The sequence below is a fragment of the Brienomyrus brachyistius genome, chromosome 2 (assembly GCF_023856365.1).
Source record: "Brienomyrus brachyistius isolate T26 chromosome 2, BBRACH_0.4, whole genome shotgun sequence".
NCBI lineage: Eukaryota > Metazoa > Chordata > Actinopteri > Osteoglossiformes > Mormyridae > Brienomyrus > Brienomyrus brachyistius.
Window position 1 is genome coordinate 42447085 of NC_064534.1, and position 20899 is coordinate 42467983.

General features: G+C 44.3%; 17 non-coding genes and 1 pseudogene across 17 annotated transcripts; all 18 read left to right on the top strand.

Moving 5' to 3' along the window:
- The first annotated feature begins 112 nt into the window (after positions 1-112).
- Positions 113-231, top strand: LOC125735969 (5S ribosomal RNA). Its single transcript, XR_007395253.1, has one exon. It is a non-coding gene; the product is annotated as a 5S ribosomal RNA (ribosomal RNA).
- A 1077-nt stretch (positions 232-1308) lies between these two features.
- LOC125734029 (5S ribosomal RNA) lies at positions 1309-1427 on the top strand. The gene has a single exon (XR_007393358.1). It is a non-coding gene; the product is annotated as a 5S ribosomal RNA (ribosomal RNA).
- A 1078-nt stretch (positions 1428-2505) lies between these two features.
- On the top strand, positions 2506-2624 carry LOC125736242 (5S ribosomal RNA). Its single transcript, XR_007395526.1, has one exon. It is a non-coding gene; the product is annotated as a 5S ribosomal RNA (ribosomal RNA).
- Positions 2625-3702: 1078 nt separating this feature from the next.
- Positions 3703-3821, top strand: LOC125734030 (5S ribosomal RNA). Its single transcript, XR_007393359.1, has one exon. It is a non-coding gene; the product is annotated as a 5S ribosomal RNA (ribosomal RNA).
- A 1074-nt stretch (positions 3822-4895) lies between these two features.
- Positions 4896-5014, top strand: LOC125734331 (5S ribosomal RNA). The gene has a single exon (XR_007393647.1). It is a non-coding gene; the product is annotated as a 5S ribosomal RNA (ribosomal RNA).
- A 1080-nt stretch (positions 5015-6094) lies between these two features.
- Positions 6095-6213, top strand: LOC125736243 (5S ribosomal RNA). The gene has a single exon (XR_007395527.1). It is a non-coding gene; the product is annotated as a 5S ribosomal RNA (ribosomal RNA).
- Positions 6214-7290: 1077 nt separating this feature from the next.
- Positions 7291-7409, top strand: LOC125734332 (5S ribosomal RNA). Its single transcript, XR_007393648.1, has one exon. It is a non-coding gene; the product is annotated as a 5S ribosomal RNA (ribosomal RNA).
- Positions 7410-8489: 1080 nt separating this feature from the next.
- Positions 8490-8608, top strand: LOC125735786 (5S ribosomal RNA). The gene has a single exon (XR_007395075.1). It is a non-coding gene; the product is annotated as a 5S ribosomal RNA (ribosomal RNA).
- Positions 8609-9687: 1079 nt separating this feature from the next.
- On the top strand, positions 9688-9806 carry LOC125737243 (5S ribosomal RNA). The gene has a single exon (XR_007396510.1). It is a non-coding gene; the product is annotated as a 5S ribosomal RNA (ribosomal RNA).
- A 1082-nt stretch (positions 9807-10888) lies between these two features.
- On the top strand, positions 10889-11007 carry LOC125736347 (5S ribosomal RNA). The gene has a single exon (XR_007395627.1). It is a non-coding gene; the product is annotated as a 5S ribosomal RNA (ribosomal RNA).
- Positions 11008-12086: 1079 nt separating this feature from the next.
- Positions 12087-12205, top strand: LOC125735787 (5S ribosomal RNA). Its single transcript, XR_007395076.1, has one exon. It is a non-coding gene; the product is annotated as a 5S ribosomal RNA (ribosomal RNA).
- A 1079-nt stretch (positions 12206-13284) lies between these two features.
- On the top strand, positions 13285-13403 carry LOC125734275 (5S ribosomal RNA). Its single transcript, XR_007393593.1, has one exon. It is a non-coding gene; the product is annotated as a 5S ribosomal RNA (ribosomal RNA).
- Positions 13404-14483: 1080 nt separating this feature from the next.
- Positions 14484-14602, top strand: LOC125736072 (5S ribosomal RNA). The gene has a single exon (XR_007395355.1). It is a non-coding gene; the product is annotated as a 5S ribosomal RNA (ribosomal RNA).
- A 1125-nt stretch (positions 14603-15727) lies between these two features.
- On the top strand, positions 15728-15846 carry LOC125736122 (5S ribosomal RNA). The gene has a single exon (XR_007395405.1). It is a non-coding gene; the product is annotated as a 5S ribosomal RNA (ribosomal RNA).
- Positions 15847-16923: 1077 nt separating this feature from the next.
- LOC125736244 (5S ribosomal RNA) lies at positions 16924-17042 on the top strand. Its single transcript, XR_007395528.1, has one exon. It is a non-coding gene; the product is annotated as a 5S ribosomal RNA (ribosomal RNA).
- A 1078-nt stretch (positions 17043-18120) lies between these two features.
- On the top strand, positions 18121-18239 carry LOC125734133 (5S ribosomal RNA). The gene has a single exon (XR_007393457.1). It is a non-coding gene; the product is annotated as a 5S ribosomal RNA (ribosomal RNA).
- Positions 18240-19317: 1078 nt separating this feature from the next.
- On the top strand, positions 19318-19436 carry LOC125732893 (5S ribosomal RNA). Its single transcript, XR_007392257.1, has one exon. It is a non-coding gene; the product is annotated as a 5S ribosomal RNA (ribosomal RNA).
- Positions 19437-20515: 1079 nt separating this feature from the next.
- LOC125731800 (5S ribosomal RNA) lies at positions 20516-20624 on the top strand (annotated as a pseudogene).
- Positions 20625-20899: the final 275 nt, after the last annotated feature.

Sequence of the window (20899 nt, forward strand, 5' to 3'; positions counted from 1 at the left end):
CAGTGTGAGTCAGATAAAAAATAAAAAAATAACCAGGAGTAGGATCCAATGGGACTAACTGGCATGAATAGACGCGTGTAATGCAAAAGGGCTGTTTATGGTCGCATCTCTGGCTTACGGCCGTACCACCCTGAACACGCCCAATCTCATCTGATCTTGGAAGCTAAGCAGGGTAGGGTCTGGTCAGTACTTGGATAGGTGACCACCTGGGAATACCAGGTGCTGTAAGCTTTTCTCACTTTTACTTTATACAGGGGGCGCTCCACTTCACGATTAATTTAAATCTAGCACTCCCCTTCCATTTTACTATTTTATATATATATTTTTTTTCTCTCTTTCATAAAGCCAGCTTTTAGAAACCGTTTTACTCTAAATACTTCCTGGTAATTCTAGGTGCTGTAAGCTGTTCGTGCCTTTATTCCACCATGGCGCGATCTTCTCACAAACTTGAAGACTGTCACTCCCCATTCACGTTTTACAACTTATTGTTAATGATAAAGAGACAGCTTTTTACACACAGTTTTAAACAAAGTACTGATATTATTCCTCTTCAACTGACCGCTTTGTTTTCTATGCAAAAACCACTTCGCCACAGAAGACTCGATATTATTGGCATAGCAAGTTCTGCTCTTCTCCTTTCAAAACTTGCTAAAAGCTGTATTTAAAAGAACAGATTGGCCGGGGTAATTCACACCCTTCAATGCCAGCTTAATGTTTAGGTTAGTGGGAATCACAGAGGAATTAGGGATGGAAACTTCTTTGCTGGTGGTAGAAGCGGTCTGGTGAATTTTTAGAGAGAAGAGGCCGTCGATGTTTGAATGTAGAAAATTGTTCTGGCTGCAGCCTGCAGTATGGACTTGTTGGTGTGTGTAGCTCCCAGTGTTCTGACAGCGCAACGTTTTGGGGAAGCATGTGATTCAGCAGCTACCAGTGGGCTTCGTGCGGCGGAGATTTTGTGGCTGTTAGCGGAGTTGATAACAGAGGGTCGTTAAGAGAAGCCTGCATGCAGTAGGCAAAGGAGTAATGTTTGCTGGCGGGGGACGTGCGGCGATTAACCTGTGCGGTAGTGAAAAGGAGTTAAAGAGAAGGAAGTGTGCGGATGCGGAAAGAATGGAATAATTGTGGTAGGCTGCCGGCTGAGTAGTTTGGTGAATGTTTGGTGTGGGTCCGGCGTTGCCGATTGGATGGTGGGGCTGCAGTGTGAGTCACATAAAAAAAAAAAAAAAAACCAGGAGTAGGATCCAATGGGACCAACTGGCATGTATAGAGGCGTGTAATGCAAAAGGGCTGTTTTTGGTAGCATCTCTCGCTTACGGCCATACCACCCTGAACACGCCCGATCTCGTCTGATCTCGGAAGCTAAGCAGCGTAGGGTCTGGTTAGTACTTGGATGGGAGACCACCTGGGAATACCAGGTGCTGTAAGCTTTTCTCACTTTTACTTTATACAGGGGGCGCTCCACTTCACGATTAATTTAAATCTAGCACTCCCCTTCCATTTTACTATTTTATATATATATATTTTTTCTCTCTTTCATAAAGCCAGCTTTTAGAAACCGTTTTACTCTAAATACTTCCTGGTAATTCTAGGTGCTGTAAGCTGTTCGTGCCTTTATTCCACCAGGGCGCGATCTTCTCACAAACTTGAAGACTGTCACTCCCCATTCACGTTTTACAACTTATTGTTAATGATAAAGAGACAGCTTTTTACACACAGTTTTAAACAAAGTACTGATATTATTCCTCTTCAACTGACCGCTTTGTTTTCTATGCAAAAACCACTTCGCCACAGAAGACTCGATATTATTGGCATAGCAAGTTCTGCTCTTCTCCTTTCAAAACTTGCTAAAAGCTGTATTTAAAAGAACAGATTGGCCGGGGTAATTCACACCCTTCAATGCCAGCTTAATGTTTAGGTTAGTGGGAATCACAGAGGAATTAGGGATGGAAACTTCTTTGCTGGTGGTAGAAGCGGTCTGGTGAATTTTTAGAGAGAAGAGGCCGTCGATGTTTGAATGTAGAAAATTGTTCTGGCTGCAGCCTGCAGTATGGACTTGTTGGTGTGTGTAGCTCCCAGTGTTCTGACAGCGCAACGTTTTGGGGAAGCATGTGATTCAGCAGCTACCAGTGGGCTTCGTGCGGCGGAGATTTTGTGGCTGTTAGCGGAGTTGATAACAGAGGGTCGTTAAGAGAAGCCTGCATGCAGTAGGCAAAGGAGTAATGTTTGCCGGCGGGGGACGTGCGGCGATTAACCTGTGCGGTAGTGAAAAGGAGTTAAAGAGAAGGAAGTGTGCGGATGCGGAAAGAATGGAATAATTGTGGTAGGCTGCCGGCTGAGTAGTTTGGTGAATGTTTGGTGTGGGTCCGGCGCTGCCGATTGGATGGTGGTGCTGCAGTGTGAGTCAGATTAAAAAAAAAAAAAAAAACCAGGAGTAGGATCCAATGGGACTAACTGGCATGTATAGACGCGTGTAATGCAAAAGGGCTGTTTTTGGTCACATCTCTCGCTTACGGCCGTACCACCCTGAACACGCCCGATCTCATCTGATCTTGGAAGCTAAGCAGGGTTGGGTCTGGTCAGTACTTGGATAGGTGACCACCTGGGAATACCAGGTGCTGTAAGCTTTTCTCACTTTTACTTTATACAGGGGGCGCTCCACTTCACGATTAATTTAAATCTAGCACTCCCCTTCCATTTTACTATTTTATATATATATATATTTTTCTCTCATTCATAAAGGCAGCTTTTAGAAACCGTTTTACTCTAAATACTTCCTGGTAATTCTAGGTGCTGTAAGCTGTTCGTGCCTTTATTCCACCAGGGCGCGATCTTCTCACAAACTTGAAGACTGTCACTCCCCATTCACGTTTTACAACTTATTGTTAATGATAAAGAGACAGCTTTTTACACACAGTTTTAAACAAAGTACTGATATTATTCCTCTTCAACTGACCGCTTTGTTTTCTATGCAAAAACCACCTTGCCACAGAAGCCTCGATATTATTGGCATAGCAAGTTCTGCTCTTCTCCTTTCAAAACTTGCTAAAAGCTGTATTTAAAAGAACAGATTGGCCGGGGTAATTCACACCCTTCAATGCCAGCTTAATGTTTAGGTTAGTGGGAATCACAGAGGAATTAGGGATGGAAACTTCTTTGCTGGTGGTAGAAGCGGTCTGGTGAATTTTTAGAGAGAAGAGGCCATCGATGTTTGAATGTAGAAAATTGTTCTGGCTGCAGCCTGCAGTATGGACTTGTTGGTGTGTGTAGCTCCCAGTGTTCTGACAGCGCAACGTTTTGGGGAAGCATGTGATTCAGCAGCTACCAGTGGGCTTCGTGCGGCGGAGATTTTGTGGCTGTTAGCGGAGTTGATAACAGAGGGTCGTTAAGAGAAGCCTGCATGCAGTAGGCAAAGGAGTAATGTTTGCTGGCGGGGGACGTGCGGCGATTAACCTGTGCGGTAGTGAAAAGGAGTTAAAGAGAAGGAAGTGTGCGGATGCGGAAAGAATGGAATAATTGTGGTAGGCTGCCGGCTGAGTAGTTTGGTGAATGTTTGGTGTGGGTCCGGCGTTGCCGATTGGATGGTGGGGCTGCAGTGTGAGTCACATAAAAAAAAAAAAAAAAACCAGGAGTAGGATCCAATGGGACCAACTGGCATGTATAGAGGCGTGTAATGCAAAAGGGCTGTTTTTGGTAGCATCTCTCGCTTACGGCCATACCACCCTGAACACGCCCGATCTCGTCTGATCTCGGAAGCTAAGCAGCGTAGGGTCTGGTTAGTACTTGGATGGGAGACCACCTGGGAATACCAGGTGCTGTAAGCTTTTCTCACTTTTACTTTATACAGGGGGCGCTCCACTTCACGATTAATTTAAATCTAGCACTCCCCTTCCATTTTACTATTTTATATATATATATTTTTTCTCTCTTTCATAAAGCCAGCTTTTAGAAACCGTTTTACTCTAAATACTTCCTGGTAATTCTAGGTGCTGTAAGCTGTTCGTGCCTTTATTCCACCAGGGCGCGATCTTCTCACAAACTTGAAGACTGTCACTCCCCATTCACGTTTTACAACTTATTGTTAATGATAAAGAGACAGCTTTTTACACACAGTTTTAAACAAAGTACTGATATTATTCCTCTTCAACTGACCGCTTTGTTTTCTATGCAAAAACCACTTCGCCACAGAAGACTCGATATTATTGGCATAGCAAGTTCTGCTCTTCTCCTTTCAAAACTTGCTAAAAGCTGTATTTAAAAGAACAGATTGGCCGGGGTAATTCACACCCTTCAATGCCAGCTTAATGTTTAGGTTAGTGGGAATCACAGAGGAATTAGGGATGGAAACTTCTTTGCTGGTGGTAGAAGCGGTCTGGTGAATTTTTAGAGAGAAGAGGCCGTCGATGTTTGAATGTAGAAAATTGTTCTGGCTGCAGCCTGCAGTATGGACTTGGTGTGTGTAGCTCCCAGTGTTCTGACAGCGCAACGTTTTGGGGAAGCATGTGATTCAGCAGCTACCAGTGGGCTTCGTGCGGCGGAGATTTTGTGGCTGTTAGCGGAGTTGATAACAGAGGGTCTTTAAGAGAAGCCTGCATGCAGTAGGCAAAGGAGTAATGTTTGCTGGCGGGGGATGTGCGGCGATTAACCTGTGCGGTAGTGAAAAGGAGTTAAAGAGAAGGAAGTGTGCGGATGCGGAAAGAATGGAATAATTGTGGTAGGCTGCCGGCTGAGTAGTTTGGTGAATGTTTGGTGTGGTTCCGGCGTTGCCGATTGGATGGTGGGGCTGCATTGAGAGTCAGATAAAAAAAAAAAAAAAAACCAGGAGTAGGATCCAATGGGACCAACTGGCATGTATAGAGGCGTGTAATGCAAAAGGGCTGTTTTTGGTAGTGTCTCTCGCTTATGGCCATACCACCCTGAACACGCCCGATCTTGTCTGATCTCGGAAGCTAAGCAGGGTAGGGTCTGGTTAGTACTTGGATGGGAGACCACCTGGGAATACCAGGTGCTGTAAGCTTTTCTCACTTTTACTTTATACAGGGGGCGCTCCACTTCACGATTAATTTAAATCTATCACTCCCCTTCCATTTTACTATTTTATATATATATATTTTTTTTTCTCTCATTCATAAAGGCAGCTTTTACGCACCGTTTTACTCAAAATACTTCCTGGTAATTCTAGGTGCTGTAAGCTGTTCGTGCCTTTATTCCACCAGGGCACGATCTTCTCACAAACTTGAAGACTGTCACTCCCCATTCACGTTTTACAACTTATTGTTAATGATAAAGAGACAGCTTTTTACACACAGTTTTAAACAAAGTACTGATATTATTCCTCTTCAACTGACCGCTTTGTTTTCTATGCAAAAACCACTTCGCCACAGAAGACTCGATATTATTGGCATAGCAAGTTCTGCTCTTCTCCTTTCAAAACTTGCTAAAAGCTGTATTTAAAAGAACAGATTGGCCGGGGTAATTCACACCCTTCAATGCCAGCTTAATGTTTAGGTTAGTGGGAATCACAGAGGAATTAGGGATGGAAACTTCTTTGCTGGTGGTAGAAGCGGTCTGGTGAATTTTTAGAGAGAAGAGGCCGTCGATGTTTGAATGTAGAAAATTGTTCTGGCTGCAGCCTGCAGTATGGACTTGTTGGTGTGTGTAGCTCCCAGTGTTCTGACAGCGCAACGTTTTGGGGAAGCATGTGATTCAGCAGCTACCAGTGGGCTTCGTGCGGCGGAGATTTTGTGGCTGTTAGCGGAGTTGATAACAGAGGGTCGTTAAGAGAAGCCTGCATGCAGTAGGCAAAGGAGTAATGTTTGCCGGCGGGGGACGTGCGGCGATTAACCTGTGCGGTAGTGAAAAGGAGTTAAAGAGAAGGAAGTGTGCGGATGCGGAAAGAATGGAATAATTGTGGTAGGCTGCCGGCTGAGTAGTTTTGTGAATGTTTGGTGTGGGTCCGGCGCTGCCGATTGGATGGTGGTGCTGCAGTGTGAGTCAGATAAAAAAAAAAAAAAAAACCAGGAGTAGGATCCAATGGGACTAACTGGCATGTATAGACGCGTGTAATGCAAAAGGGCTGTTTTTGGTCGCATCTCTCGCTTACGGCCGTACCACCCTGAACACGCCCGATCTCATCTGATCTTGGAAGCTAAGCAGGGTTGGGTCTGGTCAGTACTTGGATAGGTGACCACCTGGGAATACCAGGTGCTGTAAGCTTTTCTCACTTTTACTTTATACAGGGGGCGCTCCACTTCACGATTAATTTAAATCTAGCACTCCCCTTCCATTTTACTATTTTATATATATATATATATTTTTCTCTCATTCATAAAGGCAGCTTTTAGAAACCGTTTTACTCTAAATACTTCCTGGTAATTCTAGGTGCTGTAAGCTGTTCGTGCCTTTATTCCACCAGGGCGCGATCTTCTCACAAACTTGAAGACTGTCACTCCCCATTCACGTTTTACAACTTATTGTTAATGATAAAGAGACAGCTTTTTACACACAGTTTTAAACAAAGTACTGATATTATTCCTCTTCAACTGACCGCTTTGTTTTCTATGCAAAAACCACTTCGCCACAGAAGCCTCGATATTATTGGCATAGCAAGTTCTGCTCTTCTCCTTTCAAAACTTGCTAAAAGCTGTATTTAAAAGAACAGATTGGCCGGGGTAATTCACACCCTTCAATGCCAGCTTAATGTTTAGGTTAGTGGGAATCACAGAGGAATTAGGGATGGAAACTTCTTTGCTGGTGGTAGAAGCGGTCTGGTGAATTTTTAGAGAGAAGAGGCCGTCGATGTTTGAATGTAGAAAATTGTTCTGGCTGCAGCCTGCAGTATGGACTTGGTGTGTGTAGCTCCCAGTGTTCTGACAGCGCAACGTTTTGGGGAAGCATGTGATTCAGCAGCTACCAGTGGGCTTCGTGCGGCGGAGATTTTGTGGCTGTTAGCGGAGTTGATAACAGAGGGTCTTTAAGAGAAGCCTGCATGCAGTAGGCAAAGGAGTAATGTTTGCTGGCGGGGGATGTGCGGCCATTAACCTGTGCGGTAGTGAAAAGGAGTTAAAGAGAAGGAAGTGTGCGGATGCGGAAAGAATGGAATAATTGTGGTAGGCTGCCGGCTGAGTAGTTTGGTGAATGTTTGGTGTGGTTCCGGCGTTGCCGATTGGATGGTGGGGCTGCATTGAGAGTCAGATAAAAAAAAAAAAAAAAACCAGGAGTAGGATCCAATGAGACCAACTGGCATGTATAGAGGCGTGTAATGCAAAAGGGCTGTTTTTGGTAGTGTCTCTCGCTTATGGCCATACCACCCTGAACACGCCCGATCTTGTCTGATCTCGGAAGCTAAGCAGGGTAGGGTCTGGTTAGTACTTGGATGGGAGACCACCTGGGAATACCAGGTGCTGTAAGCTTTTCTCACTTTTACTTTATACAGGGGGCGCTCCACTTCACGATTAATTTAAATCTATCACTCCCCTTCCATTTTACTATTTTATATATATATATTTTTTTTTCTCTCATTCATAAAGGCAGCTTTTACGCACCGTTTTACTCAAAATACTTCCTGGTAATTCTAGGTGCTGTAAGCTGTTCGTGCCTTTATTCCACCAGGGCACGATCGTCTCACAAACTTGAAGACTGTCACTCCCCATTCACGTTTTACAACTTATTGTTAATGATAAAGAGACAGCTTTTTACACACAGTTTTAAACAAAGTACTGATATTATTCCTCTTCAACTGACCGCTTTGTTTTCTATGCAAAAACCACTTCGCCACAGAAGACTCGATATTATTGGCATAGCAAGTTCTGCTCTTCTCCTTTCAAAACTTGCTAAAAGCTGTATTTAAAAGAACAGATTGGCCGGGGTAATTCACACCCTTCAATGCCAGCTTAATGTTTAGGTTAGTGGGAATCACAGAGGAATTAGGGATGGAAACTTCTTTGCTGGTGGTAGAAGCGGTCTGGTGAATTTTTAGAGAGAAGAGGCCGTCGATGTTTGAATGTAGAAAATTGTTCTGGCTGCAGCCTGCAGTATGGACTTGTTGGTGTGTGTAGCTCCCAGTGTTCTGACAGCGCAACGTTTTGGGGAAGCATGTGATTCAGCAGCTACCAGTGGGCTTCGTGCGGCGGAGATTTTGTGGCTGTTAGCGGAGTTGATAACAGAGGGTCGTTAAGAGAAGCCTGCATGCAGTAGGCAAAGGAGTAATGTTTGCCGGCGGGGGACGTGCGGCGATTAACCTGTGCGGTAGTGAAAAGGAGTTAAAGAGAAGGAAGTGTGCGGATGCGGAAAGAATGGAATAATTGTGGTAGGCTGCCCGCTGAGTAGTTTGGTGAATGTTTGGTGTGGGTCCGGCGTTGCCGATTGGATGGTGGGGCTGCAGTGTGAGTCACATAAAAAAAAAAAAAAAAACCAGGAGTAGGATCCAATGGGACCAACTGGCATGTATAGAGGCGTGTAATGCAAAAGGGCTGTTTTTGGTAGTATCTCTCGCTTACGGCCATACCACCCTGAACACGCCCGATCTCGTCTGATCTCGGAAGCTAAGCAGCATAGGGTCTGGTTAGTACTTGGATGGGAGACCACCTGGGAATACCAGGTGCTGTAAGCTTTTCTCACTTTTACTTTATACAGGGGGCGCTCCACTTCACGATTAATTTAAATCTATTACTCCCCTTCCATTTTACTATTTTATATATATATTTTTATTTTCTCTCTTTCATAAAGGCAGCTTTTACACACCGTTTTACTCTAAATACTGCCTGGTAATTCTAGGTGCTGTAAGCTCTTCGTGCCTTTATTCCACCAGGGCGCGATCTTCTCACAAACTTGAAGACTGTCACTCCCCATTCACGTTTTACAACTTATTGTTAATGATAAAGAGACAGCTTTTTACACACAGTTTTAAACAAAGTACTGATATTATTCCTCTTCAACTGACCGCTTTGTTTTCTATGCAAAAACCACTTCGCCACAGAAGACTCGATATTATTGGCATAGCAAGTTCTGCTCTTCTCCTTTCAAAACTTGCTAAAAGCTGTATTTAAAAGAACAGATTGGCCGGGGTAATTCACACCCTTCAATGCCAGCTTAATGTTTAGGTTAGTGGGAATCACAGAGGAATTAGGGATGGAAACTTCTTTGCTGGTGGTAGAAGCGGTCTGGTGAATTTTTAGAGAGAAGAGGCCGTCGATGTTTGAATGTAGAAAATTGTTCTGGCTGCAGCCTGCAGTATGGACTTGTTGGTGTGTGTAGCTCCCAGTGTTCTAACAGCGCGACGTTTTGGGGAAGCATGTGATTCAGCAGCTACCAGTGGGCTTCGTGCGGCGGAGATTTTGTGGCTGTTAGCCGAGTTGATAACAGAGGGTCGTTAAGAGAAGCCTGCATGCAGTAGGCAAAGGAGTAATGTTTGCCGGCGGGGGACGTGCGGCGATTAACCTGTGCGGTAGTGAAAAGGAGTTAAAAAGAAGGAAGTGTGCGGATGCGGAAAGAATGGAATAATTGTGGTAGGCTGCCGGCTGAGTAGTTTGGTGAATGTTTGGTGTGGGTCCGGCGCTGCCGATTGGATGGTGGGGCTGTAGTGTGAGTCAGATAAAAAAAAAAAAAAAGAACATTAGTAGGATCCAATGGGACCAACTGGCATGTATAGAGGCGTGTAACGCAAAAGGGCTGTTTTTGGTAGCATCTCTCGCTTACGGCCATACCACCCTGAACACGCCCGATCTCGTCTGATCTTGGAAGCCATGCAGGGTAGGGTCTGGTTAGTACTTGGATGGGAGTCCTCCTGGGAATACCAGGTGCTGTAAGCTTTTCTCACTTTTACTTTATACAGGGGGCGCTCCACTTCACGATTAATTTAAATCTATCACTCCCCTTCCATTTTACTATTTTATATATATATATATATATTTTTCTCTCATTCATAAAGGCAGCTTTTACACACCGTTTTACTCTAAATACTTCCTGGTAATTCTAGGTGCTGTAAGCTGTTCGTGCCTTTATTCCACCAGGGCGCGATCTTCTCACAAACTTGAAAACTGTCACTCCCCATTCACGTTTTACAACTTATTGTTAATGATAAAGAGACAGCTTTTTACACACAGTTTTAAACAAAGTACTGATATTATTCCTCTTCAACTGACCGCTTTGTTTTCTATGCAAAAACCACTTCGCCACAGAAGCCTCGATATTATTGGCATAGCAAGTTCTGCTCTTCTCCTTTCGAAACTTGCTAAAAGCTGTATTTAAAAGAACAGATTGGCCGGGGTAATTCACACCCTTCAATGCCAGCTTAATGTTTAGGTTAGTGGGAATCACAGAGGAATTAGGGATGGAAACTTCTTTGCTTGTGGTAGAAGCGGTCTGGTGAATTTTTAGAGAGAAGAGGCCGTCGATGTTTGAATGTAGAAAATTGTTCTGGCTGCAGCCTGCAGTATGGACTTGTTGGTGTGTGTAGCTCCCAGTGTTCTGACAGCGCAACGTTTTGGGGAAGCATGTGATTCAGCAGCTACCAGTGGGCTTCGTGCGGCGGAGATTTTGTGGCTGTTAGCGGAGTTGATAACAGAGGGTCGTTAAGAGAAGCCTGCATGCAGTAGGCAAAGGAGTAATGTTTGCCGGCGGGGGACGTGCGGCGATTAACCTGTGCGGTAGTGAAAAGGAGTTAAAGAGAAGGAAGTGTGCGGATGCGGAAAGAATGGAATAATTGTGGTAGGCTGCCGGCTGAGTAGTTTGGTGAATGTTTGGTGTGGGTCCGGCGCTGCCGATTGGATGGTGGTGCTGCAGTGTGAGTCAGATAAAAAAAAAAAAAAAAACCAGGAGTAGGATCCAATGGGACTAACTGGCATGTATAGACGCGTGTAATGCAAAAGGGCTGTTTTTGGTCGCATCTCTCGCTTACGGCCGTACCACCCTGAACACGCCCGATCTCATCTGATCTTGGAAGCTAAGCAGGGTAGGGTCTGGTCAGTACTTGGATAGGTGACCACCTGGGAATACCAGGTGCTGTAAGCTTTTCTCACTTTTACTTTATACAGGGGGCGCTCCACTTCACGATTAATTTAAATCTAGCACTCCCCTTCCATTTTACTATTTTATATATATATATATTTTTCTCTCATTCATAAAGGCAGCTTTTAGAAACCGTTTTACTCTAAATACTTCCTGGTAATTCTAGGTGCTGTAAGCTGTTCGTGCCTTTATTCCACCAGGGCGCGATCTTCTCACAAACTTGAAGACTGTCACTCCCCATTCACGTTTTACAACTTATTGTTAATGATTAAGAGACAGCTTTTTACACACAGTTTTAAACAAAGTACTGATATTATTCCTCTTCAACTGACCGCTTTGTTTTCTATGCAAAAACCACTTCGCCACAGAAGCCTCGATATTATTGGCATAGCAAGTTCTGCTCTTCTCCTTTCAAAATTTGCTAAAAGCTGTATTTAAAAGAACAGATTGGCCGGGGTAATTCACACCCTTCAATGCCAGCTTAATGTTTAGGTTAGTGGGAATCACAGAGGAATTAGGGATGGAAACTTCTTTGCTGGTGGTAGAAGCGGTCTGGTGAATTTTTAGAGAGAAGAGGCCATCGATGTTTGAATGTAGAAAATTGTTCTGGCTGCAGCCTGCAGTATGGACTTGTTGGTGTGTGTAGCTCCCAGTGTTCTGACAGCGCAACGTTTTGGGGAAGCATGTGATTCAGCAGCTACCAGTGGGCTTCGTGCGGCGGAGATTTTGTGGCTGTTAGCGGAGTTGATAACAGAGGGTCGTTAAGAGAAGCCTGCATGCAGTAGGCAATGGAGTAATGTTTGCTGGCGGGGGACGTGCGGCGATTAACCTGTGCGGTAGTGAAAAGGAGTTAAAGAGAAGGAAGTGTGCGGATGCGGAAAGAATGGAATAATTGTGGTAGGCTGCCGGCTGAGTAGTTTGGTGAATGTTTGGTGTGGGTCCGGCGTTGCCGATTGGATGGTGGGGCTGCAGTGTGAGTCACATAAAAAAAAAAAAAAAAAACCAGGAGTAGGATCCAATGGGACCAACTGGCATGTATAGAGGCGTGTAATGCAAAAGGGCTGTTTTTGGTAGTATCTCTCGCTTACGGCCATACCACCCTGAACACGCCCGATCTCGTCTGATCTCGGAAGCTAAGCAGCATAGGGTCTGGTTAGTACTTGGATGGGAGACCACCTGGGAATACCAGGTGCTGTAAGCTTTTCTCACTTTTACTTTATACAGGGGGCGCTCCACTTCACGATTAATTTAAATCTATTACTCCCCTTCCATTTTACTATTTTATATATATATTTTTATTTTCTCTCTTTCATAAAGGCAGCTTTTACACACCGTTTTACTCTAAATACTGCCTGGTAATTCTAGGTGCTGTAAGCTCTTCGTGCCTTTATTCCACCAGGGCGCGATCTTCTCACAAACTTGAAGACTGTCACTCCCCATTCACGTTTTACAACTTATTGTTAATGATAAAGAGACAGCTTTTTACACACAGTTTTAAACAAAGTACTGATATTATTCCTCTTCAACTGACCGCTTTGTTTTCTATGCAAAAACCACTTCGCCACAGAAGACTCGATATTATTGGCATAGCAAGTTCTGCTCTTCACCTTTCAAAACTTGCTAAAAGCTGTATTTAAAAGAACAGATTGGCCGGGGTAATTCACACCCTTCAATGCCAGCTTAATGTTTAGGTTAGTGGGAATCACAGAGGAATTAGGGATGGAAACTTCTTTGCTGGTGGTAGAAGCGGTCTGGTGAATTTTTAGAGAGAAGAGGCCGTCGATGTTTGAATGTAGAAAATTGTTCTGGCTGCAGCCTGCAGTATGGACTTGTTGGTGTGTGTAGCTCCCAGTGTTCTAACAGCGCGACGTTTTGGGGAAGCATGTGATTCAGCAGCTACCAGTGGGCTTCGTGCGGCGGAGATTTTGTGGCTGTTAGCCGAGTTGATAACAGAGGGTCGTTAAGAGAAGCCTGCATGCAGTAGGCAAAGGAGTAATGTTTGCCGGCGGGGGACGTGCGGCGATTAACCTGTGCGGTAGTGAAAAGGAGTTAAAAAGAAGGAAGTGTGCGGATGCGGAAAGAATGGAATAATTGTGGTAGGCTGCCGGCTGAGTAGTTTGGTGAATGTTTGGTGTGGGTCCGGCGCTGCCGATTGGATGGTGGGGCTGTAGTGTGAGTCAGATAAAAAAAAAAAAAAAGAACATTAGTAGGATCCAATGGGACCAACTGGCATGTATAGAGGCGTGTAACGCAAAAGGGCTGTTTTTGGTAGCATCTCTCGCTTACGGCCATACCACCCTGAACACGCCCGATCTCGTCTGATCTTGGAAGCCAAGCAGGGTAGGGTCTGGTTAGTACTTGGATGGGAGACCTCCTGGGAATACCAGGTGCTGTAAGCTTTTCTCACTTTTACTTTATACAGGGGGCGCTCCACTTCACGATTAATTTAAATCTATCACTCCCCTTCCATTTTACTATTTTATATATATATATATATTTTTCTCTCATTCATAAAGGCAGCTTTTACACACCGTTTTACTCTAAATACTTCCTGGTAATTCTAGGTGCTGTAAGCTGTTCGTGCCTTTATTCCACCAGGGCGCGATCTTCTCACAAACTTGAAAACTGTCACTCCCCATTCACGTTTTACAACTTATTGTTAATGATAAAGAGACAGCTTTTTACACACAGTTTTAAACAAAGTACTGATATTATTCCTCTTCAACTGACCGCTTTGTTTTCTATGCAAAAACCACTTCGCCACAGAAGCCTCGATATTATTGGCATAGCAAGTTCTGCTCTTCTCCTTTCGAAACTTGCTAAAAGCTGTATTTAAAAGAACAGATTGGCCGGGGTAATTCACACCCTTCAATGCCAGCTTAATGTTTAGGTTAGTGGGAATCACAGAGGAATTAGGGATGGAAACTTCTTTGCTGGTGGTAGAAGCGGTCTGGTGAATTTTTAGAGAGAAGAGGCCGTCGATGTTTGAATGTAGAAAATTGTTCTGGCTGCAGCCTGCAGTATGGAATTGTTCGTGTGTGTAGCTCCCAGTGTTCTGACAGCGCAACGTTTTGGGGAATCATGTGATTCAGCAGCTACCAGTGGGCTTCGTGCGGCGGAGATTTTGTGGCTGTTAGCGGAGTTGATAACAGAGGGTCGTTAAGAGAAGCCTGCATGCAGTAGGCAAAGGAGTAATGTTTGCTGGCGGGGGACGTGCGGCGATTAACCTGTGCGGTAGTGAAAAGGAGTTAAAGAGAAGGAAGTGTGCGGATGCGGAAAGAATGGAATAATTGTGGTAGGCTGCCGGCTGAGTAGTTTGGTGAATGTTTGGTGTGGGTCCGGCGTTGCCGATTGGATGGTGGGGCTGCAGTGTGAGTCACATAAAAAAAAAAAAAAAAACCAGGAGTAGGATCCAATGGGACCAACTGGCATGTATAGAGGCGTGTAATGCAAAAGGGCTGTTTTTGGTAGCGTCTCTCGCTTATGGCCATACCACCCTGAACACGCCCGATCTCGTCTGATCTCGGAAGCTAATCAGCGTAGGGTCTGGTTAGTACTTGGATGGGAGACCACCTGGGAATACCAGGTGCTGTAAGCTTTTCTCACTTTTACTTTATACAGGGGGCGCTCCACTTCACGATTAATTTAAATCTATCACTCCCCTTCCATTTTACTATTTTATATATATATATATATATATATATATATATATATATATATATATATATATTTTTTTTTTTTTTTTTTTTTTTTTTTTTTTTCTCTCATTCATAAAGGTAGCTTTTACACACCGTTTTACTCTAAATACTTCCTGGTAATTCTAGGTGCTGTAAGCTGTTCGTGCCTTTATTCCACCAGGGCGCGATCTTCTCACAAACTTGAAAACTGTCACTCCCCATTCACGTTTTACAACTTATTGTTAATGATAAAGAGACAGCTTTTTACACACAGTTTTAAACAAAGTACTGATATTATTCCTCTTCAACTGACCGCTTTGTTTTCTATGCAAAAACCACTTCGCCACAGAAGACTCGATATTATTGGCATAGCAAGTTCTGCTCTTCTCCTTTCAAAACTTGCTAAAAGCTGTATTTAAAAGAACAGATTGGCCCTTCAATGCCAGCTTAATGTTTAGGTTAGTGGGAATCACAGAGGAATTAGGGATGGAAACTTCTTTGCTGGTGGTAGAAGCGGTCTGGTGAATTTTTAGAGAGAAGAGGCCGTCGATGTTTGAATGTAAAAAATTGTTCTGGCTGCAGCCTGCAGTATGGACTTGTTGGTGTGTGTAGCTCCCAGTGTTCTGACAGCGCGACGTTTTGGGGAAGCATGTGATTCAGCAGCTACCAGTGGGCTTCGTGCGGCGGAGATTTTGTGGCTGTTAGCGGAGTTGATAACAGAGGGTCGTTAAGAGAAGCCTGCATGCAGTAGGCAAAGGAGTAATGTTTGCCGGCGGGGGACGTGCGGCGATTAACCTGTGCGGTAGTGAAAAGGAGTTAAAAAGAAGGAAGTGTGCGGATGCGGAAAGAATGGAATAATTGTGGTAGGCTGCCGGCTGAGTAGTTTGGTGAATGTTTGGTGTGGGTCCGGCGCTGCCGATTGGATGGTGGTGCTGCAGTGTGAGTCAGATAAAAAAAAAAAAAAAACCAGGAGTAGGATCCAATGGGACTAACTGGCATGTATAGACGCGTGTAATGCAAAAGGGCTGTTTTTGGTAGCGTCTCTCACTTATGGCCATACCACCCTGAACACGCCAGATCTCATCCGATCTCGGAAGCCAAGCAGGGTAGGGTCTGGTTAGTACTTGGATGGGAGACCTCCTGGGAATACCAGGTGCTGTAAGGTTTTCTCACTTTTACTTTATACAGGGGGCGCTCCACTTCACGATTAATTTAAATCTATCACTCCCCTTCCATTTTACTATTTTATATATATATATATTTTTCTCTCATTCATAAAGGTAGCTTTTACACACCGTTTTACTCTAAATACTTCCTGGTAATTCAAGGTGCTCTAAGCTGTTCGTGCCTTTATTCCACCAGGGCGCGATCTTCTCACAAACTTGAAGACTGTCACTCCCCATTCACGTTTTACAACTTATTGTTAATGATAAAGAGACAGCTTTTTACACACAGTTTTAAACAAAGTACTGATATTATTCCTCTTCAACTGACCGCTTTGTTTTCTATGCAAAAACCACTTCGCCACAGAAGACTCGATATTATTGGCATAGCAAGTTCTGCTCTTCTCCTTTCAAAACTTGCTAAAAGCTGTATTTAAAAGAACAGATTGGCCGGGGTAATTCACACCCTTCAATGCCAGCTTAATGTTTAGGTTAGTGGGAATCACAGAGGAATTAGGGATGGAAACTTCTTTGCTGGTGGTAGAAGCGGTCTGGTGAATTTTTAGAGAGAAGAGGCCGTCGATGTTTGAATGTAGAAAATTGTTCTGGCTGCAGCCTGCAGTATGGACTTGTTGGTGTGTGTAGCTCCCAGTGTTCTGACAGCGCAACGTTTTGGGGAAGCATGTGATTCAGCAGCTACCAGTGGGCTTCGTGCGGCGGAGATTTTGTGGCTGTTAGCGGAGTTGATAACAGAGGGTCGTTAAGAGAAGCCTGCATGCAGTAGGCAAAGGAGTAATGTTTGCCGGCGGGGGACGTGCGGCGATTAACCTGTGCGGTAGTGAAAAGGAGTTAAAGAGAAGGAAGTGTGCGGATGCGGAAAGAATGGAATAATTGTGGTAGGCTGCCGGCTGAGTAGTTTGGTGAATGTTTGGTGTGGGTCCGGCGCTGCCGATTGGATGGTGGTGCTGCAGTGTGAGTCAGATAAAAAAATAAAAAAAACCAGGAGTAGGATCCAATGGGACTAACTGGCATGTATAGACGCGTGTAATGCAAAAGGGCTGTTTTTGGTCGCATCTCTCGCTTACGGCCGTACCACCCTGAACACGCCCGATCTCATCTGATCTTGGAAGCTAAGCAGGGTTGGGTCTGGTCAGTACTTGGATAGGTGACCACCTGGGAATACCAGGTGCTGTAAGCTTTTCTCACTTTTACTTTATACAGGGGGCGCTCCACTTCACGATTAATTTAAATCTAGCACTCCCCTTCCATTTTACTATTTTATATATATATATTTTTTTCTCTCATTCATAAAGGCAGCTTTTAGAAACCGTTTTACTCTAAATACTTCCTGGTAATTCTAGGTGCTGTAAGCTGTTCGTGCCTTTATTCCACCAGGGCGCGATCTTCTCACAAACTTGAAGACTGTCACTCCCCATTCACGTTTTACAACTTATTGTTAATGATAAAGAGACAGCTTTTTACACACAGTTTTAAACAAAGTACTGATATTATTCCTCTTCAACTGACCGCTTTGTTTTCTATGCAAAAACCACTTCGCCACAGAAGCCTCGATATTATTGGCATAGCAAGTTCTGCTCTTCTCCTTTCAAAACTTGCTAAAAGCTGTATTTAAAAGAACAGATTGGCCGGGGTAATTCACACCCTTCAATGCCAGCTTAATGTTTAGGTTAGTGGGAATCACAGAGGAATTAGGGATGGAAACTTCTTTGCTGGTGGTAGAAGCGGTCTGGTGAATTTTTAGAGAGAAGAGGCCATCGATGTTTGAATGTAGAAAATTGTTCTGGCTGCAGCCTGCAGTATGGACTTGTTGGTGTGTGTAGCTCCCAGTGTTCTGACAGCGCAACGTTTTGGGGAAGCATGTGATTCAGCAGCTACCAGTGGGCTTCGTGCGGCGGAGATTTTGTGGCTGTTAGCGGAGTTGATAACAGAGGGTCGTTAAGAGAAGCCTGCATGCAGTAGGCAAAGGAGTAATGTTTGCTGGCGGGGGACGTGCGGCGATTAACCTGTGCGGTAGTGAAAAGGAGTTAAAGAGAAGGAAGTGTGCGGATGCGGAAAGAATGGAATAATTGTGGTAGGCTGCCGGCTGAGTAGTTTGGTGAATGTTTGGTGTGGGTCCGGCGTTGCCGATTGGATGGTGGGGCTGCAGTGTGAGTCACATAAAAAAAAAAAAAAAAACCAGGAGTAGGATCCAATGGGACCAACTGGCATGTATAGAGGCGTGTAATGCAAAAGGGCTGTTTTTGGTAGCATCTCTCGCTTACGGCCATACCACCCTGAACACGCCCGATCTCGTCTGATCTCGGAAGCTAAGCAGCGTAGGGTCTGGTTAGTACTTGGATGGGAGACCCCCTGGGAATACCAGGTGCTGTAAGCTTTTCTCACTTTTACTTTATACAGGGGGCGCTCGACTTCACGATTAATTTAAATCTATTACTCCCCTTCCATTTTACTATTTTATATATATATTTTTATTTTCTCTCTTTCATAAAGGCAGCTTTTACACACCGTTTTACTCTAAATACTGCCTGGTAATTCTAGGTGCTGTAAGCTCTTCGTGCCTTTATTCCACCAGGGCGCGATCTTCTCACAAACTTGAAGACTGTCACTCCCCATTCACGTTTTACAACTTATTGTTAATGATAAAGAGACAGCTTTTTACACACAGTTTTAAACAAAGTACTGATATTATTCCTCTTCAACTGACCGCTTTGTTTTCTATGCAAAAACCACTTCGCCACAGAAGACTCGATATTATTGGCATAGCAAGTTCTGCTCTTCTCCTTTCAAAACTTGCTAAAAGCTGTATTTAAAAGAACAGATTGGCCGGGGTAATTCACACCCTTCAATGCCAGCTTAATGTTTAGGTTAGTGGGAATCACAGAGGAATTAGGGATGGAAACTTCTTTGCTGGTGGTAGAAGCGGTCTGGTGAATTTTTAGAGAGAAGAGGCCGTCGATGTTTGAATGTAGAAAATTGTTCTGGCTGCAGCCTGCAGTATGGACTTGTTGGTGTGTGTAGCTCCCAGTGTTCTGACAGCGCGACGTTTTGGGGAAGCATGTGATTCAGCAGCTACCAGTGGGCTTCGTGCGGCGGAGATTTTGTGGCTGTTAGCGGAGTTGATAACAGAGGGTCGTTAAGAGAAGCCTGCATGCAGTAGGCAAAGGAGTAATGTTTGCCGGCGGGGGACGTGCGGCGATTAACCTGTGCGGTAGTGAAAAGGAGTTAAAAAGAAGGAAGTGTGCGGATGCGGAAAGAATGGAATAATTGTGGTAGGCTGCCGGCTGAGTAGTTTGGTGAATGTTTGGTGTGGGTCCGGCGCTGCCGATTGGATGGTGGGGCTGTAGTGTGAGTCAGATAAAAAAAAAAAAAAGAACATTAGTAGGATCCAATGGGACCAACTGGCATGTATAGAGGCGTGTAACGCAAAAGGGCTGTTTTTGGTAGCATCTCTCGCTTACGGCCATACCACCCTGAACACGCCCGATCTCGTCTGATCTCGGAAGCCAAGCAGGGTAGGGTCTGGTTAGTACTTGGATGGGAGACCTCCTGGGAATACCAGGTGCTGTAAGCTTTTCTCACTTTTACTTTATACAGGGGGCGCTCCACTTCACCATTAATTTAAATCTATCACTCCCCTTCCATTTTACTATTTTATATATATATATATATTTTTCTCTCATTCATAAAGGCAGCTTTTACACACCGTTTTACTCTAAATACTTCCTGGTAATTCTAGGTGCTGTAAGCTGTTCGTGCCTTTATTCCACCAGGGCGCGATCTTCTCACAAACTTGAAAACTGTCACTCCCCATTCACGTTTTACAACTTATTGTTAATGATAAAGAGACAGCTTTTTACACACAGTTTTAAACAAAGTACTGATATTATTCCTCTTCAACTGACCGCTTTGTTTTCTATGCAAAAACCACTTCGCCACAGAAGCCTCGATATTATTGGCATAGCAAGTTCTGCTCTTCTCCTTTCGAAACTTGCTAAAAGCTGTATTTAAAAGAACAGATTGGCCGGGGTAATTCACACCCTTCAATGCCAGCTTAATGTTTAGGTTAGTGGGAATCACAGAGGAATTAGGGATGGAAACTTCTTTGCTGGTGGTAGAAGCGGTCTGGTGAATTTTTAGAGAGAAGAGGCCGTCGATGTTTGAATGTAAAAAATTGTTCTGGCTGCAGCCTGCAGTATGGACTTGTTGGTGTGTGTAGCTCCCAGTGTTCTGACAGCGCGACGTTTTGGGGAAGCATGTGATTCAGCAGCTACCAGTGGGCTTCGTGCGGCGGAGATTTTGTGGCTGTTAGCGGAGTTGATAACAGAGGGTCGTTAAGAGAAGCCTGCATGCAGTAGGCAAAGGAGTAATGTTTGCCGGCGGGGGACGTGCGGCGATTAACCTGTGCGGTAGTGAAAAGGAGTTAAAAAGAAGGAAGTGTACGGATGCGGAAAGAATGGAATAATTGTGGTAGGCTGCCGGCTGAGTAGTTTGGTGAATGTTTGGTGTGGGTCCGGCGCTGCCGATTGGATGGTGGGGCTGCAGTGTGAGTCAGATAAAAAAAAAAAAAAGAACATTAGTAGGATCCAATGGGACCAACTGGCATGTATAGAGGCGTGTAATGCAAAAGGGCTGTTTTTGGTAGCATCTCTCGCTTACGGCCATACCACCCTGAACACGCCTGATCTTGGAAGCTAAGCAGGGTAGGGTCTGGTTAGTACTTGGATGGGAGACCTCCTGGGAATACCAGGTGCTGTAAGCTTTTCTCACTTTTACTTTATACAGGGGGTGCTCCACTTCACGATTAATTTAAATCTATCACTCCCCTTCCATTTTACTATTTTATATATATATATTTTTTTTTCTCTCATTCATAAAGGCAGCTTTTAGAAACCGTTTTACTCTAAATACTTCCTGGTAATTCTAGGTGCTGTAAGCTGTTCGTGCCTTTATTCCACCAGGGCGCGATCTTCTCACAAACTTGAAGACTGTCACTCCCCATTCACGTTTTACAACTTATTGTTAATGATAAAGAGA